At 41.6% G+C, this 18,334-nt stretch overlaps 1 protein-coding gene across 7 annotated transcripts in view; it reads right to left on the bottom strand.

Moving 5' to 3' along the window:
* Positions 1–14,094, bottom strand: part of PACSIN2 (protein kinase C and casein kinase substrate in neurons 2) — a 130,565-nt gene extending 116,471 nt beyond the window's left edge. The window contains exons 1-2 of one of the 7 annotated variants that reach the window (XM_073317085.2): positions 13,960–14,032; positions 12,943–13,063 (exon numbers count right to left, since the gene is read on the bottom strand). The gene's annotated coding sequence lies outside the window, so the exon portion shown is untranslated. The other 6 variants (XM_073317035.2, XM_073317103.2, XM_073317054.2 and 3 more) reach the window with 6 other exon arrangements.
* Positions 14,095–18,334: the final 4,240 nt, after the last annotated feature.

The following is an 18,334-nucleotide window of genomic DNA, read 5'->3' as shown; positions in this document are numbered from 1 at the left end:
AGGGGGCACGCTCCTCACACAGTCCCATGCAAGTGGCTTTTCTCATCCGAAAGTTCTGCAGCCACTGCTCCTCATCCCAGACTTGCATGACGATGTGAGCCCACCACTAAGTGCTTGTTTCCCAACCCCAAAAGCGGTGTTCCACGGTGGTGAGCATGTCCATGAGCCTCATATGCGTTACTCGAGTCGATATCATCGGAGCCCTCACTGTCACTTTGGACCATAAGGAATAACTCGACTGCCAAACGTGACATGCTGGCGAGACTCGTCAGCATATTCCTCAGCAGTTCGGGCTCCATTCCCACACACCAAAAGGGAAGACAGAGCGCACGGTACAAAAAACATTGAAAGATGGCGCCAAATGTGGGCGGAAGCACAGGGATTGCTGGGATGTGAACCGATGCATCACTGGGTGCTGGGACAGGACCTAGAATGCCCCGCCCCCACCACCCCCTTCCCACAAGCCACAGCACCAGAATGGGAAGAGGTGCTCTGTGGGACAGCTGCCCATAATGCACTGCTCCCAATGCCACTGCAAGTGCTGCAAATGTGGCCACACCAGTGCGCTTGCAGCTGTCAGTGTGGACAGACTGCAGCGCTTTCCCTACTGAGCTCTCTGAAGGCAGGTTTCACTCAAAGCGCTCTTCATCTGCAAGTGTAGCCATGCCCTTAGAGGCAGATCTGAATGGTGATCTGTCCTTATATTTATATTCCATACTCTTCTGAGAGGGTTTCTGAGGCTTCATGGTTTTGATCTCTTCTCCAGAGCTCGTGCTCAGAGAGAAACACTGCTCAGTATCTGAGGTTGCTGCACGAGGACAGTCTCCTCAGCCTGGGTATGACGTTATTGACAGAATCTGTAATCATATAGATCACTGTTATATATTTGCAGCAAATATTGTACAAAGGTTGTCATGTGAGGTGTCTATGGGAAGGTTATGATTGGCTCGTTATAATTATGTTACCTGTATATGTGTATCATTTTCATAGTTGAAGTTATGAATAGTGGCTCTATACTGTCTGTATTTCAAACTTATGCTATGTTTCTGGGTGACATCCCAGACAAGTTGGTGTCAGCTCTGCCTAGCCTGCTTGATGGCCCATTAAGAACCATCAGCTGTACGACTGACCCATTGAGAGAAGGCAGAGACACCTTGTGATTCAGCAAGATATGCAGGAACCTGCCTATGGACAGAACTCTAACATTTTTCTATGCCATGTGCTGGATAGCATGTCCTTGGGACAAAAAGCAAAGACCACATGGCAAGAGACTGTAAAAGGCTGATACCCCATCTCCATCTGGTCTTCAATCCTGCTTCTGACCTCTGGAGGGACTTCGCTACAAACTGAAGCTTTGAACAAAGGACTGAATGACCATCCCAGCAGTGGATGTACTCCAGACTTGATTTGAACCTGCAGTTTATTCTATCACTGCTACAAGCCTGAACCAAGAACTATGACATTACTGGTTTCAGAGTAGCAGCCGTGTTAGTCTGTATTCGCAAAAAGAAAAGGAGTATTAGTGGCATCTTAGAAACTAACCAATTTATTTGAGCATAAGCTTTCATGAGCTCACGAAAGCTTATGCTCAAATAAACTGGTTAGTCTCTAAGGTGCCACTAGTATTTCTTTTCTTTATCCAATTACTGTATGTAATTGATTCCATTTAACCAATTCTAGCGCTCATCTGTATCTTTTTCCTTTTATGAATAAACCTTTAGATTCTAAAGGATTGGCAACAGTGTGATGTATAGGCAAGATCTGATTTGTTATACTGACCTGGGTCTGAGGCTTGGTCCTTTGGGATCGAGAGAACCTTTTCTTTTTTACCGGGGCATTGGTTTTCATAACCATTTGTCCCCATAACGAGTGGCACTGGTGATGATTCTGGGAAACTGGAGCGTCTAAGGGAATTGCTCGTGTGACTTATGGTTAGCGAGTGGGGTAAAACCAAAGTCTTCCTCTGTCTGGCTGGTTTGGTTTGCCTTAATGAGTAAAGGAACTTCAGCCTTGGGCTGTAACTGCTGTGCTGTAAGCAATTTGTCCTGAATTGGCACTCTCTGTTGGGTCCCACCAGAACCAGCATCGTTACACTGGGTCTAACTGGGGTCTTCATGGCCTTGTCTCCACAGAGTGTTTCTATATATGGAGCTCTTATCCTTCACAGATTCAGGGAAGAAAGCAACGGCATATGCTGAAATTGGCAGCAACAGTGAGCCTTCCCAAGACAATACTGGTGTTCATCAATGATAGAGCAGGAGCGAGGGCAGGATATACCACTCTTAAACCCCAGGAATCTGGGTATAGCCTCTCTTTGTGGAGAGAATCTTCCCAAGGCAGGAAGGAACTATATTATCCATACAAAAAACACTAAGTCTAATCTTACTAAAAACTATGTATATTTACAGTTTCTGTAACAGAGGAGGATTGTAAAGGAGTCATGGGATTTCAACTCAAACCACGCGGTGGTAAGAAGAAACTGGAAAGGCACTGGCCCACACCATCATTTATGCCCTCAGTTCAAAGGACGAGAATGGCAACTGGGTAGGCGCAGATCAACAGACACTACTTGCTACAAATCTCCAGTCTCAGCTGCATCCATATCTGTGTGTGCAATATGCATAGGGACCAGTGCTCAAAGAAGAGCTGTCCTTTGCACTGGTAGGCTTGAATATAGTCTCCAACTGTTAATGATTAAAAAGAGGAAAATAGAAGAATTTTAATCTGGCATTAACTGAAATCTCAGTGCAATTTTACCTGTGCAGCTGCTAGGGTGCCTTCATAGATTGTTTAGTGTTTACTTGTTTAATACACAGCATTTGTAACATACATAAGACAAGAATACTTAGCAGTAAACACATTCATGCACACAGCTCTTTATTTCTAAAAATCTTTAGCTGTAAACTGTTTGAGGCTTTTTTCCTTTATACTTTGAATTTCATTCAGCTCGGGGGGGGGGGGGGGGAATCACTTGTCAGTTCCGGTTCTCATGCATTAGCACAATACTGGGGTTCCATGAGTACAAGAGGTTTTGCATGCCTTCAGTTTTGTGAGTTTTGGATCTGAACTATTTTCAGCATCCCTTTAGTTTATAGTACAGAGTTAACAACTTTTAACCTGTTATATGGTGCTATGCATTTAAATTCAGTGAAGACCCAATAAATGTATGATAATTCAAAACTTAAAGCAAGTGCGCCTATACATCATCCCTTTAGAATGCAATTCCCATAACATGAGTTGTGGAAGAACAATGGAATTCAGCTATGAGTGTCTCTACTGTATTTATGCAATCTTTACCACTCTGATATGTCCTCAGCAGCATTTGGTATAAAAGCTTTTATTTATTAAGATTTAAATAAACACTTATACAAAAGCTCTAGGCACCCTAATATTTAACTAATCTTACAACGCAATGTACTGTTGGCATTTATACTGTGTGCAATTGGATAATTCAAGTTATTTATCCTTTTAAATTAAACAAAAGCAAGAGTCAAAGATTACATGTATAAAATGACATCAGTAGGCACTTCTACAAAATGTCAATGCCTGTCTACAAATAGCACTATACAAGAGGACAGATATTAGGTAAGAGACATACCCTCAGGTGGATGTTTCAGATATATTTGAAACTATAAAACAGCAAGAAGGAAAAAATAGAAGAGGAGGAAATGGAACAAATAAAAAACTCATTCCAAGTTTCCACTACATTAGCCCATACAATTGGATCCTGCAGATAACAGGCGTTGGACTACACTTCAGCTAGTTGTCACACAGCTCCAGAAAGTGACTTCCACATTACATCACGAGTGCTCATTTTATTTGTGTAGAAATTGGATAGCTTCATTTAACCTTAATTCATTTAGCAGAACACTAACATTCCATTCCTGGTGTAGTTTTGCATTCAATTAATTAGTTGGGGTTGGGGGGTGGGGGGAGAGGAGGGGACCAGTGGTACTGGCAGCATAATTCTTTGGAATCATATTTACAACTTAATGTACAACAGAAAGGATTAGTTTTTTTCCATTAACAAAAGATCATTTATCTCAATCTTCACTGACAGTCCATTCTTTTGGACACTTATTCCCGAAAGTGAGCTATGATAGGTACGAGGCATACAGTATATGAAACTTCTCCTCGCTACACCATAACCATCTTTCAGAAAAATTCAGAAAGCAATTATTTTGGGGTCTAGTAACACATCTGGTGTACATAGTTAATATTGAATATTTACATAGCCCATCAGACTGAAAGTTGTTCTTCGTGAATTTTCAAAGTTAATTTCAAACTCAGATCTAAGTCTTTCATTTTCTTAAAAAAAAATTCTAGGTGACAAGATCATTTATGGTTTCTGCTCTGCAAGAGATGTCCACTCTTCTAACCCTATTGGTAGAGAACATTATCTGCAGCCTCTAACATATTCTCATGCTGGAAGGTGTTAACGGCTGGTCTCATCTACAGATAGTCACAGACCTGGTTAAAGCTGATGGGAGTGCCAAACAGCCATCCTTCAGGTGAAGCAGAAGGACCAATTAAGCTCCTTTTACACAACTGTAGCTGGTAACAGAAGCCACCATCCAAAGCAATGGGCCACATGGCAAGGCCTGATCAGAAGCAGAGCCATGTGAGCCAAGAGGTTCCTCGATTACAAATACAGGGAATAAGGGACTGTTTGCTTCTCTCTCTCTCTCACAGCTTTCGAAACAGCCAAGAAAGCCAGCTGAAAGTGAGAGAAACAGCGAAACAGAATTCCTCGGGGCAAAGAACTCACTGGAGAGGCAAACTTGGAAATTGTGAGCAAGGAAACTGCCTGCTGTTTGTTTCTACTGTGTTAGGAGAAACAGGATTTTGTTTCCTTTTTTTGCAAACAAACAGAATTGCACCAAAGAATATACCCAACTCATCAATTTGTTATACTAACGCAGTCATTCTCAAACTTTTGCACTGGTGACCCCTTTCACATAGCAAGCCTCTAAGTGTGACCCCCCCCCTTATAAATTAAAAATACTTTAAAATATATTTAACACCATTATAAATGCTGGAGGCAAAGCGGAGTTTGGGGTAAAGGCTTACAGCTCATGACCCCCCATGTAATAACCTTGCAACCCCCTGAGGTGTCCCAACCGCCAGTTTTAGAACCCCTCCTAATGGAAACTACCTGGGCAAAGTGGGGAATATTAGCTAACTGCTTTGGCCAGAAGGGTCTTCAGCTGCAGACATATTCCATATCTCTCACATTCTAGAAGGTTAAACTGCTGAAACTGCAGTTAACTGCTTGATTTTTTTTCCATTTGGCAATGTATGCATGTGTGTTTAAATGCCACAAAACTGACCATGTTCTCAAAATATTTTCTTAATACACAAGGATTAAACAGAAGGTCTTGTGTAAAGTAAACGGGGTCCACCCTCTGTCCCTACAGCCAAAACAACTGGTTTCTACTACTGTGAAACAAGAGTGCCATCTCAGCATGGAATGAGATAAGTATCTTGAAAGATAATTCCACCAAGGAACATTCACTCCAAAGATTACCCCACTGTCAACTTGGTGCAGCTGCCATTTCAGGGTTAAATGCAATTTGCTATAGTTTAAATTAGAATTAGATAATGTAAACACAGCTAAAAATAACCCCTTGAAGCTTTTGTTTAGAACCACTTGTGTCCTCTTTCCAGCCCCTAAGACTCTGAAGACAACACTTAAAGATGATTTAAGGACTGAGAATGGCAACATGATATTTAGGTAGTTTATTTTCTGTATTCATTTTAAACAATATTCACATGGATCCATAAAGACAGGCAAAAGTGCCTTAGCCTATCTATACCTATTTGATGGATTTCTTACATCTCCTGACAAGAACAGAGTTATTGCGTTCAGCAGTGACCTAGATATTTGTCAGATTGCTAAGAAGACTCCCATTAGGAGAGAACACTGGAGGCATAATACAGGCATCTCTTTGGTTTTCATCAAATTGATTTGTCCTATGGCTCCTTTTATCACAAGCTGACATTTGTACCCCAAATTTCCCCTTTAGAATTAATATGCCAGGGATCAGAGTAACAGCCGTGTTAGTCTGTATTCGCAAAAAGAAAAGGAGTACTTGTGGCACCTTAGAGACTAACCAATTTATTTGAGCATAAGCTTTCGTGAGCTACAGCTCACTTCATCGGATGCATACTGTGGAAATTGCAGAAGACCAGTCTCTAAGGTGCCACAAGTACTCCTTTTCTTTATGCCAGGGATGTCTGCTCTCCCCTTTATGTTAGCTATAAATTCATTGCCTACAAAAGAGTGAGTTTAAAGGAGTAAAATTGTGGCTGTATTTATTCCTGACATAAGTTACTAACCACATACACCAATGCAAAAATCACATACTTCACTATGTGCCTAGTGACTATACTAACTATGCTCGGAAAGGTACTCTGTACGAACAGTTAAAAGTTATTTTCAGATCCCAGAGGTCATGTTGAATTGACTATATTCTGCTATGGCCCTCCAAAAAGCAGCATGCTGTGACATGAGTTACCAGTTAATGCTCCAGAGGGGTAGCCGTCTGCATCTGTAAAAGCAGCAAAGAGTCCTGTGGCACCTTATAGACTAACAGACGTACTGGAGCATGAGCTTTCGTGGGTGAATAGCCACTTCGTCAGATGTATTCACCCACGAAAGCTCATGCTCCAATACGTCTGTTAGTCTATAAGGTCCCACAGGACTCTTTGCCGATTTTACAGTTAACGTGGTCATTCCTTTGGGAACTTAGCAAATACTTATCTGCAGTTGGCACAACAGTTAAAAAGCAGTGCAGCATGCTGCTACTCAGCAGACCCAAGTTTAACATAGTACATCAAAGAAACAAGTCAATCAAATTAATAAGTCAGATGCTTGTGCTACTGCCATCACATCAAAGACATGATGATATAGACACAATGAATATCAAGTTACTGCAAATAAATCACTTTGTAGTGAAGATTACAACATCACATTCATTCAATTTCAGGATTAGTAGACATCTTATACTTTGCAGTTAGAGTCCAAAATGATTTCCAGGTATATGGATAGTGATTGTTGTCAGAAGATTTTAAACATGTGTTTTCCAAAGGAGTTTACAATATCACTGATTATCTACGAACCTTGCACATATTCCTGTGGAATCTGTTTTTCCTTTGTTCTGCATCTGCAAGTATATCCCATAAGGAGTGTTGAAAAGAGAAATTAGTTTCAACACTGATCTGCTACATGTAAAATAGGATTGGAACTGTGCTTTGATGTGCTATTTCCATTCCATCTGCTCTCTTCCTCTCCTTTCCTGAAGTAGTGAATAATAAACTAGGTTACCGTACTTTCTTTCCCCTTTTACTATTGCGTAGAGAGCAAAGAGACTTTAGATGCTTTTCTCAATTGCCAGCAGTCCCCTATAAACAGCATGAAAGAGTTAATGCCTTGCATTAAGCTAAAACCAAAAACTCTTCAAGATACAGATTTCCAACACTGTCAAAATATTTATACCATGATCACAAATGTGGTATCTGAGCCAGGGCATTTTTTAAATATTTGCATGATTTAAACTGTTGAACCAATAATCATCACAAAGCCTTAGAAGTATTTTATTTTTTCCTCAGATCTAGCTCAACTATTTACTGTTGAATGTTTACCCATACCTATTTCTATACCCGTTTATCAATAAGGGTTGGGTGCCTCCTCAAATACTGACACATCCTGTGCACTCAATATTATACTATGCCCATGTGCAAATAGCTGACAAAAGCTCAAACAGACAGAATTGCTCAAATTATTTTAAGTGCACACTAAGGAAGGTTTTGCATTTACACACCACAGAAATTCTGTCCTACTGTCCTGATTTTACTCCAACCTTCTCTCGTCAAACATGTCTCCCTGGAGGATATCAGAGAAAAGAATAATGAGATTCAAGATATGGTGATCTTTGCATTACTAACATAGATGCTAAAAAAGGAAAGGAGTACTTGTGGCACCTTAAAGACTAAGGAATTGATTTGAGCATAAGCTTTTGTGAGCTACAGCTCACTTCATCAGGTGCATTCAGTGGAAAATACAGTGGGGAGATTTATATACATAGAGAACATGAAACAATGGGTGTTACCATACACACTGTAACGAGAGTGATCACTTAAGGTGAGCTATTACCAACAGGAGAGCGGGGGGGGGGGGGGTTGGAGGAGGGGAGACGACAAACCTTTTGTAGTGATCAAGGTGGGCCATTTCCAGCAGCTGACAAGAACGTCTGAGGAACAGTGGGGGGTAGAGGGCGGAACAAACAAGGAGAAATAGTTTTACTTTGTGTAATGACCCATCCACTTCCAGTCTCTATTCAAGCCTAAGTTAATTGTATCCAGTTTGCAAATTAATTCCAATACAGCAGTTTCTCATTGGAGTCTGTTTTTGAAGGGTTTTTTTGGTTGAAGAATTGCCACTTTTAGGTCTGTAACTGAGTGACCAAAGAGACTGAAGTGTTCAACTGGTTTTTGAATGTTATAATTCTTGACGTCTGATTTGTGTCCATTTATTCTTTTATGTAGACTGTCCAGTTTGACCAATGTACATAGCAGAAGGGCATTGCTGGCACATGATGGCATATATCACATTGGTAGATGTGCAGGTGAATGAGCCTCTGATAGTGTGGCTGATGTGATTAGGCCCTATGATGGTGTCTCCTGAATAGATATGTGGACACAGTTGGCAACAGCCTTTGTTGCAAGGATAGGTTTCTGGGTTAGAGGTTCTGTTGTGTGGTGTGTGGTTACCGGTGAGAATTTGCTTCAGGTTGGGGGGCTGTCTGTAAGCAAGGACTGGCCTGTCTCCCAAAGTCTGTGAGAGTGATGGGTTGTCCTTCAAGATAGGTTGTAGATCCTTGATGATGCGTTGGAGAGGTTTTAGTTGGGGGCTGAAGGTGATGACTAGTGGCGTTATTTTCTTTGTTGGGCCTATCCTGTAGTAGGTGACTTCTGAGTACTCTTCTGGCTCTGTCAATCTGTTTCTTCACTTCAGCAGGTGGGTATTGTAGTTGTAAGAACGCTTGATAGAGATCTTGTAGGTGTTTGTCTCTGCCTGAGGGGTTGGAGCAAATGCGGTTGTATCGTAGAGCTTGGCTGTAGACAATGGATCATGTGGTGTGGTCTGAATGAAAGCTGGAGGCATGTAGGTAGGAATAGCGGTCAGTACGTTTCCGGTATAGGGTGATCACTCGTTACAGTGTGTATGGTAACACCCATTGTTTCATGTTCTCTATGAATATAAATCTCCCCACTCTATTTTCCACTGAATGCATCCGATGAAGTGAGCTGTAGCTCACGAAAGCTTATGCTCAAATAAATTTGTTAGTCTCTAAGGTGCCACAAGTACTCCTTTTCTTTTTGTGAATACAAACTAACAGGGCTGTTACTCTGAAATAGATCCTAAACATTGTTTTTCACTGAATACCCACAGTAGGTTGTCTGCCTTCTCAAGTTCAACTTCAATCAAAATCATTTATCAATCCTCATGAGCTAATCATCCAGACAACATACACATTTCAGCACAGTATTAAAATCACACAGTTCCACCTGAACAGATTCAGTGTTTAGCTGTATCTCAGTACACAAGTACATCGGTATTGCTATTTCCTGTTCTGTTCCCCTTCATGTGCCAAAAAGAAATTCCTCATGATTTCAAGTTAACCCCAAACTGATAATTTGTTTGAATGGAAAAACTAGTTTAATATTAAACGAAACCTAATAAATAACTGTATCTGTGAAACCATTTCAGCTAAGTACAGCTTTTTAGCATATTAATTTCTGTATGACAAGGAAAGTTTGCTCATTTTCCTCAGTATGCCTATAAATCAAATGAAAAGGAGCACCCTTCAAAGTAAATGCACCAAAGTTTCCCTTTACCCAACACATCTGGGAGTTTAATGCAGCCAGATAAATAGCTCTTGAAAAAATGAGTACAGAAAATAATATTGATTCTTGGAAACTAACCTATTGTGCACTTGAAACTGCACTAATACATAATACACTAGTGTGACCTGTATATTTAATGAGAGTGGAAGACAAGTTTAAAAATTACATTAATGACAGATAGTGTGAGAGGATAAAATAATAGATATTGAATAGGACCACTTATTTCATGCAACCTCAGAGGGCATTCTAGGCATCAAACCACTGAAATGTTCTTTAGTTTAAAAAAAAAACAAAAAAACCACAACCCCGTACCTAAAGTTAGGAATTGAGAAAGTTATTACACAAAAGATTCATCTGAAATAACTGACCAGAGTCTGAAATACATAAAGAAAGTTCTAGCATTCCAACAGCAGAAAATTACTCTGTTTTACTTAGCCCCTGTAAGCTCTCCTGACCATAGGACAATTTTTGGGTGACAGAGGCGCCATGAAGCTTTATGTCACCTCCTCTCAACGGCCAACACAGAAGACATGACATTTAGAGTCAGTGGCAGCTTGTGCCATTTTCAACAACCCAGAATCAGAAGAGAACACAAGTAACTTAAGGACATCTTTGCATACAACCTTCCTGAGCTGAGTCAGTCACTCACAATCTGAAACTACTTTTTCCAAGTACAAGTCCAGTAACCAAGAGACTGAAAACTGTTTTTTTTTTTTTAAAAAAAAACATACTCACGGATAACTACAAGAAATTGTTGCATTATTAGCCAGATTTCTTGAAAGCTTCTACATTAACAAAAGACAGCATTATCATGTCAACATCTAGAATTTTCTATACTTTCATTCTGTGGACCACTTTGTAATTAAGCATCTTCCTCAAGGACTACCTACCTTCCCAAATCTGACCATGGTTCTCAAAATATTTCATTTTATGACAAGAGAACAGTGGTCCATAAACCCAAGCCTGAGAATCACTGGTATAAAAAACAAGCAGAGACACCCTAAGTTGGAAAAGTATTACATTCAGACATTTGCCTGAAAAAGTTATTTCTAGACATTCACAGATCAAATATTTTTCCAGGAAGACCACTGCATAAATTCCTACATTGTATGACACAGCATAAACTGAAAGTCATTATATAAATGTACTTACAGAGTGGAAGTAAACTAAAGACTAAAATAAAAAATAAAATGAGATGTACAATGCTGGAGAGTACTATTGCCACTTACTTGGACAACTGATGAATTATACAGGCCTTCCCAGATACCCAAACACATTTGGCTATAAAAAGCTTTATCATCATCTATGTCCACACGGACATACATCACTAACCAAACACCACCCACACAATTAAAACAATTGTATTTGTTAATTTCAGCATTAGCCATCACAGATACAGATCCTTAGGCCATATGCATTTTTGATAGGAAGGAGCCTCGAGCTGAGAAAAGGAATGCTACCAAAACTTTATTTCAAGACAGGTCTGAAGTGTCTGTCAACCATTAATAGCCTGCTTCACCACAAACTATGTGTGTGTATATGTTGTCTTATTTCTGAAGTATTGCTGCTTGACCTGTGGTATGAAGCTGCATTCCCGAAGCAATCTTTACTTTTAAGTGTGTGTGTTCTAACACCCACTCTTGTTTAAGCTAGTTTAGTCATAACTAGAAGAACATATAATAGATTTTTGTCTCAAAAGAGAATACATTTAAGTCTGATAAGTAATTCTAGACAGACAGTGATAAAGTGTGGTATGGAGGATAAACCAATCATCAAACTTAATATTTAAAAACATAATTAAGAATGCTCTATATGCTGTATGTACAATGTGCATGTTGCCTTATAATTTCAGTTTAAAGATGAGAAATTAAACTAAGGTTTCAGAGTAACAGCCGTGTTAGTCTGTATTCGCAAAAAGAAAAGGAGTACTTGTGGCACCTTAGAGACTAACCAATTTATTTGAGCATAAGCTTTCGTGAGCTACAGCTCACTTCATCGGATGCATACTGTGGAAACTGAATTCCACGGTATGCATCCGATGAAGTGAGCTGTAGCTCACGAAAGCCTATGCTCAAATAAATTGGTTAGTCTCTAAGGTGCCACAAGTACTCCTTTTCTTTAAATTAAACTAAGTCGGTCATGTTTGTTCACACCAAAGAGAGCAAAAAAAACAAGGTTTTACATAGCTTGTCTTAATTATATTAGACTAGTTTAATAAAAAGACCATCAGACAACCTAAGTCATCACAGTATTTTCTCTCATTTCTCAAATACCGCCACCTTCATCAAGAGCTCAATATCAGCAAAACATTAGTACACCTGTTATAACTTTTTTGAACTATTGGCCTTGTATTTTAGTTGGCATAACCTTGCACAGTAGCTGGCCAAGCCCTGATTTATGTTCAAACGAGCACAAAGGAAACTTTCCAAAGGAGAACAAGAGAAAACAGTCCTTATTAGCTACCTTTCAACTAGTCTGTAGATGGGAGTCAGGTCTAGTTCGGAGCACATTAAGAACATTTAACACAGCACTCTGACATGTTTACCAAGCTATGAGGAAAAAGACTCATCAAACTTATTGGACTAATTATAGGCTAAATGAATTTACATCGTAAGTTTAAAATACTTTAATCAGTCTATGATTTTAATCAGAATGGTGGGCCACCAAGAAAGCTGAGTGTTTTAAATTGTGTAAACAAGTAGGTGGGGCCACTTTCACAAGTCTCTGGTCTCCTTTGCTCTTAGAGAGAAAGAGAGAGAGCAAGCGAGCGCACAAGCCCGCAGAGGAAGCATGTATAGACTGGGTATACCAGCTTCTGAATACCTTCAATCAGAGTTAAACCAACTGGCTGGTAAAGACAGATACAGCCAGACAGATACTGTAGATACCAGTCAGTCTCAGTGGGCTCAACCCACTTCCAACAAAGTCAAAAGATGTTTCACGGTGTAGGATGATTCTTCCTGGAAAAAAGGAAAAGGAGCATAGAGGAAGAGGGTGGTGACAGAAGGCAGCACAGCCTAGTTGTGTCATTACCGGTATTCAGAAGACACCACGCACTCTCAAATTCCTCTCACTGGAGAATCACACTTGACTGTTTTATTTGTGGGCTGTCTGGGTAGTGCAGGGATCACAACCAGATACTGCATTAGATTGTCTTAGGATTTGGGGAGCAAGGGAGAGAGCACTTTAGTTTTATGGCTGTTCTCCCCCCTCCCTACCAAATGGCTCACTCAACTTCACCAAGCAGCTCTCACCTTCGCTGGTACAGAATCAGAACCTTCCCAGGGCCATTCTCCTGGCCCCCCTGTCGCCCTGCCCTCCCCAAACTTCCCCAAGGGAAGCTCCACCTTCCTCAGCTCAGCTACCCCAGATTGGGGGCCAGGGAGAGGAATGACCCTGCAACCCTCGTGCTGAACAGAAACAAGCCAGTGGGTCAAAGAAGCAGACACAACGTGCAGCAATAGAACCACCTTCCCCCGCCACCCCCATTCACCACCTCAAACTCCCAGCCCCTTCCCCCACTGCCCCCATTCACCACCTACCTCCCCGCTAAACTCCCAGCTCCTTAGCCCTCCAGCACCTCCCCACCCCCAGTCTGGCACAAGCTGCGCCCCCCATCGAGCTGAGGGGCTGGGTGCCCCCCGCCCCGGGTTGCCCGCCCCCCGCCCCCCGCCCCGGGTTGCCCGCCCCCCGCCCCGGGTTGCCCGTTTGGCTGGACCTATTCCCGGGGGCTTCCTCACAGGACACGCCCTTTATTTCCTGGAGACTGCAGGACGCTCCCAGGGGCCCACACCCCGAGCTCCCCACACGAGCCCGGCCGCCAGGTGATACCGGGTCACTGGGCGGCGGCGGCGGCGGGGCCGGCGATTGCCCCTACAGCCCCATCACTCGCCCAATGGAAACCGGGCGGAAGGGGGAGCGCTCACCGGCCCGCCCGGGCCCCGCCCCTCCAGGATGACCCAGCCGGAGAGGGTGGCGGGGCTGCGCAGCCCCCACCTCCTTCCCTCCCGGCAGCGGGGTACGAGTCCCGCCCGGCGGCGCGTCCCTCACCTTCGACGACGGCGGCAGCGGCGACTCCTCGTCTCCTCTGCGGCGACTCGAGGTCGGGCGGGAAGGTCCCTGCTTCGCTCGGCTCCAACCGAACCAACTGCCGCCCACCCCCCTTGCGCCAGCCCGCGAGCCGCGAACCCCCATTGGCTGCTGCAGAGCGGGCTTCTGATTGGACAAGGAAAGCTACGTCTGAACACGCCTCCCGGTAGCGCAGAAGAGAATCCCATTGCCTCACTCCACTGTCGATCAAAATCACTTCCTCGGCGAAGGGATTTGAGGAAGCGGAGCGAGGGAGGTAGAGCAAGTTGGCGGGTGGTGAGGGGGTGAGGCGGTCAACGTGTCGGTCCTAGGTGCTGAGCTGTCGCTGCTCTCGCCGCTAACGTAAAATAAAAGCTTGCCTTGGCGCGCGTCTGAAGATACGTTACCTGAGGGCAAAGTGCTCAGAAAATGCATACTTTAAAAAATGACATTGCGCTGTTTGCATTAACTAAGTTTATTACAGAATCAATCCATGGCCCAACATTGATAATTCAATATTACTATTTAGATTTTACTAATACTGTTATTAATTCTGTACTTTCTCAGAGACTGGTAACATACAGATCTCAGGGTTAGACCTCACAGAAAAAGAAGCTTTTTCTTTAATTGTGATCATCTCATCAAAATATTACACATTTTTATAGTACTCTTCATGCTAAAAAATCCTAACGCTTTGCCTACCACGCCAATGCAGCCAGCTCTCTCAGATGAACATGGCTGCTCTCTAATGGCACAAAAGTAATACTGCGCAATATTTTAGCATAGGCAGTAAAGAAAAATGTCCTGTCCAATTTAAACTACCGTGGGAACGTAGGAAAGAAAAAATTAATTTTCCTGAACTGGAATTTGATCAAGAATTTAAAAGTGTCAAGGAATTTTTAATGGCTCAGAAAGGTCAAGACCTCAGTTTTGCTTCTCATCCTAAGGATGCCTCCTTCAGTAACAGAGTACCCCTCTTGTCTGACAACCAAAGCCCATAATTAGGGCCCTACCAAATTCAGGGTCCGTTTTGGTCATTTTCACGGTCATAGGATTTAACAAATACTAAATTTCATTATTTCGGCTATTTAAATCTGAACTTCCATGGTGTTGTAATTGTAGGGGCCCTGGCCCAAAAAGGAGTTGTGCGGGGCACGGGTTGCAAGGTCACTGTAGGGGGGGTTGCAGTACTGCTACCCTTACTTCTGTGCTGCTGGTGGTGGAAACAGGGCCTTCAGAACTAGGCAGCTGGAGAGTGGCAGCTGCTGACTGGGAGCCCAGCTCTGAAGACAGAGCTGCCGCCAGCAGCAACACAGAAGTAAGGATGGCATGATATTGACACCCTTACTTTTGCAGAGCTGGGCCCTCAGTCAGCAGCTGCCACACTCTGGTTGTCCACCTCTGAAGGCAGCACAGAAATTAGTGTGGCAACCCCCCTAAAATAACCTTCTGACCCCCCTGCAACTCCCTTTTGGGTCAGGACCCCCAATTTGAGAAATGCTGCTCCCCCCCACCTGTGAAATCTGTATAGTATAGGGGAAAAGCACACACAAGACCAGATTTCACATGGGGAGACTAGATTTCATGGTCCGTGACGTGTTTTTCATGGCTGTGAATTTGGTCGGGCCCTACCCATAATTCACAGAGAATCAAAATGCATGGGCCTTAGTGTTTCTGTCAGTCAACTACATGTGAGATTGAGGTTGTCCTTGAACAAGTCACCTTTACAATAATATTCTTTGGTTATTCCTCTATCACTGGTATGCACTGTACTTGAATAGTATTTACCATTGGTAAAATTCTTCTCCTATCCTGTTCCTGCCCTTGCTAACCTATATATTTTAAACAGGGGAAGAGCATTTCCTCTTAAAGTCCAGCTCAAAGACTACAGTAATCATAATTCCCCCACCGCCCCCCCCCCCATCCTATGTTTTCTCTTGTCTCTCATTAGGAGTTCCATGTTTTTAACTCTTTTTTTTCCCCTTAAGTTTTAAAAATTCTCCTCCCACCTTCTGCACTTGCTGCCAGCCTGCCTACAATGTTCTCACATTGCACAGTTTGGGTGGAAGGTAGTAGGAGTAGAGGATCAGCTCCTAGGGCTATGATACAGCTCTAGAGTTCCTTCTTCTATTATGGCAGTTTTTGTCACAAGAGGGAGTATTATAGTCTTCTGTCAATGCATGTGCATAACTCATTAACATAAATTAGAGTTATATTTGTTCTCTGAGAGTGAAATTTATCCTAGTGCAGTAGCACACACACAAGGCACTCTGCAACTTTTAAGCAATGCTTCAGTGAGGAGCGTGTTATGAGGCCTCTGCACTGGGATGAATTTTACCCTCAGAAGATATATCCCCAGAAATATGATTCAGATTCATTACAGTCATAGGACTTCATTTGATATTGGATAGGAAAAGGTCAATGCTTCCGAGTTTAAAAAGAAGTTGATGCTTGCAACTTATTTGCTTACATTCCTTTTTCCATTTTGTTTTATTCCCCTATGGAGACTTTCCCACCGCAGTATGAAATGAAGCTTTGTGTCAATCAGTTAACTTCACATAGAATTACAAACTATTTCACATGATCATAAATTCTATTATTTTCATTTTGCCTGAACACTACCTGAGCTAAAACTCACCTTTACCAAAGCTCTTAGGCCCAGATCCTCTAAGATATTTAGGCACCTAACTCCGATTGATTTCAATGCCAGTTAGGTGCCTAAATACCTTTTGAGGATCTGGGCCTTAAACTTTCCTCATCCTCAACCTCCCTTAGGCACTTGTTTATTTCTTTAGCTGGAATGCATCATCCAAAAATGCTCAAACTTGTTAGAAGATTTAGGAAATAGAATGAACCAGAAACTAACTGTAGTTCACTGGTCCACTCTTGAAGTCCATATTCAGGCACACTGAAGTCAAGGGGAATTTGACCGAGTAAGAACTGTGGGTTTGGGTGGCAAAATAATGGGAATAATTTATTCCTCTGAGACGTGATTATCCACTGCCTTGCACATTCTGAGTCATTTGCACCCGTGCAAAATGAGTAGCAAGTGTATATAAAACACTATCATCTGTGTAAGTCAGAGGATCACTCTAATTTTACACCAATGTTACAATAGTGTAAATGGCTACACAAGGTGCAAAGCTATATAAAATTAGGTCCAGGTTCATTTGCAAAAAAAATTCAGAGCTGACTTTTTAGCTGAAGACGGCAATTCCTTACTCATCTAAAGATCTGTCACTGTGTGTGGACTTGTACATGCCTCATTTCTCCATACACCTGTTTTTATATTGATGGATACACTAAATTGGCCCTCCTGTGTTTTGGTGCAAAAGCAGTATGCCAGTTCCAGTCCTGCAAGCCCTCTGCATATGGAACTCAAATTACTTTAATGTTGCATAGAGGCCTTCCAAGAGTGGGCTCCATGACCCCAATATTGTATGGAACTGAGAATCATAACACAGTGCCAAGCTTGTGATGTCCTGAAGATGCTTTAAAAGGATCAATAAGAATCTTTAGCTGAAGTGTACATAAATGGAATGGAAGAATGAACAGAACTGAATATTTTTAAACAGTTTTATGCTAAAATCTGGATGAAGATTTTTAACACTGCACATTGAGGCTGGTGTGAGATTACACTGTCAAATACAATTATATTTGCATATTTTCCAATATTTCATGTCAATTTCCCATATTTATAATAAGCTCTAAAAATTACAATATAGAAAATAAAGAAAAACAAAAGAATATATAATGTAAAAGGAAAGCAGAAAGAAAGAATCAAGCTACATTGAAAGAAAAAATTAAGACAATTTACATAATGCATCTTAATTTAATATTTGAATGGTTGGTTGCCCTAGTGCACCATATTAAGGATTACTATTTATACTTTAGTTGTGGCTAAGACCCTCTTCTGGTCATAGAATGCCTCCCACTCTTTTTTAAAGAATGACTAGGAAGTCTTTCAGACACCCAAGAAGGCAATACTATAATAATATAATTTTAATTGCACTTTCCCCCATTTTCTTGGGGGTGGTTTGGAAGCAATTAAAATACAGCACTGTTAAAATCATTCAGTGTATATCTTTGATCAGCTTATTGACTTCCACATGAAATTATACTATATTTACATCTGAGAGCAAAATTTGTTTTTACATATGGATATATAGATATATATGTGTGTGCGTGTCTGTGTGCACGTGTGTGTCTATATATATATATATATATATATATATATATATATATATATATAGACACACACACACACACACACACACACGCACCCAGAAGCCCTGATCCTGCAAACACCTATGAACATGCTTTACTTGACTTCAGCAGGACTATTCACAGTAGTAAA

Source organism: Lepidochelys kempii, chromosome 1 (genome assembly GCF_965140285.1).
Source record: "Lepidochelys kempii isolate rLepKem1 chromosome 1, rLepKem1.hap1, whole genome shotgun sequence".
NCBI classification, from domain to species: domain Eukaryota; kingdom Metazoa; phylum Chordata; order Testudines; family Cheloniidae; genus Lepidochelys; species Lepidochelys kempii.
The sequence above is the reverse complement of the archived record's forward strand: the minus strand, read 5'-3'. Positions and strand labels throughout refer to the sequence as shown.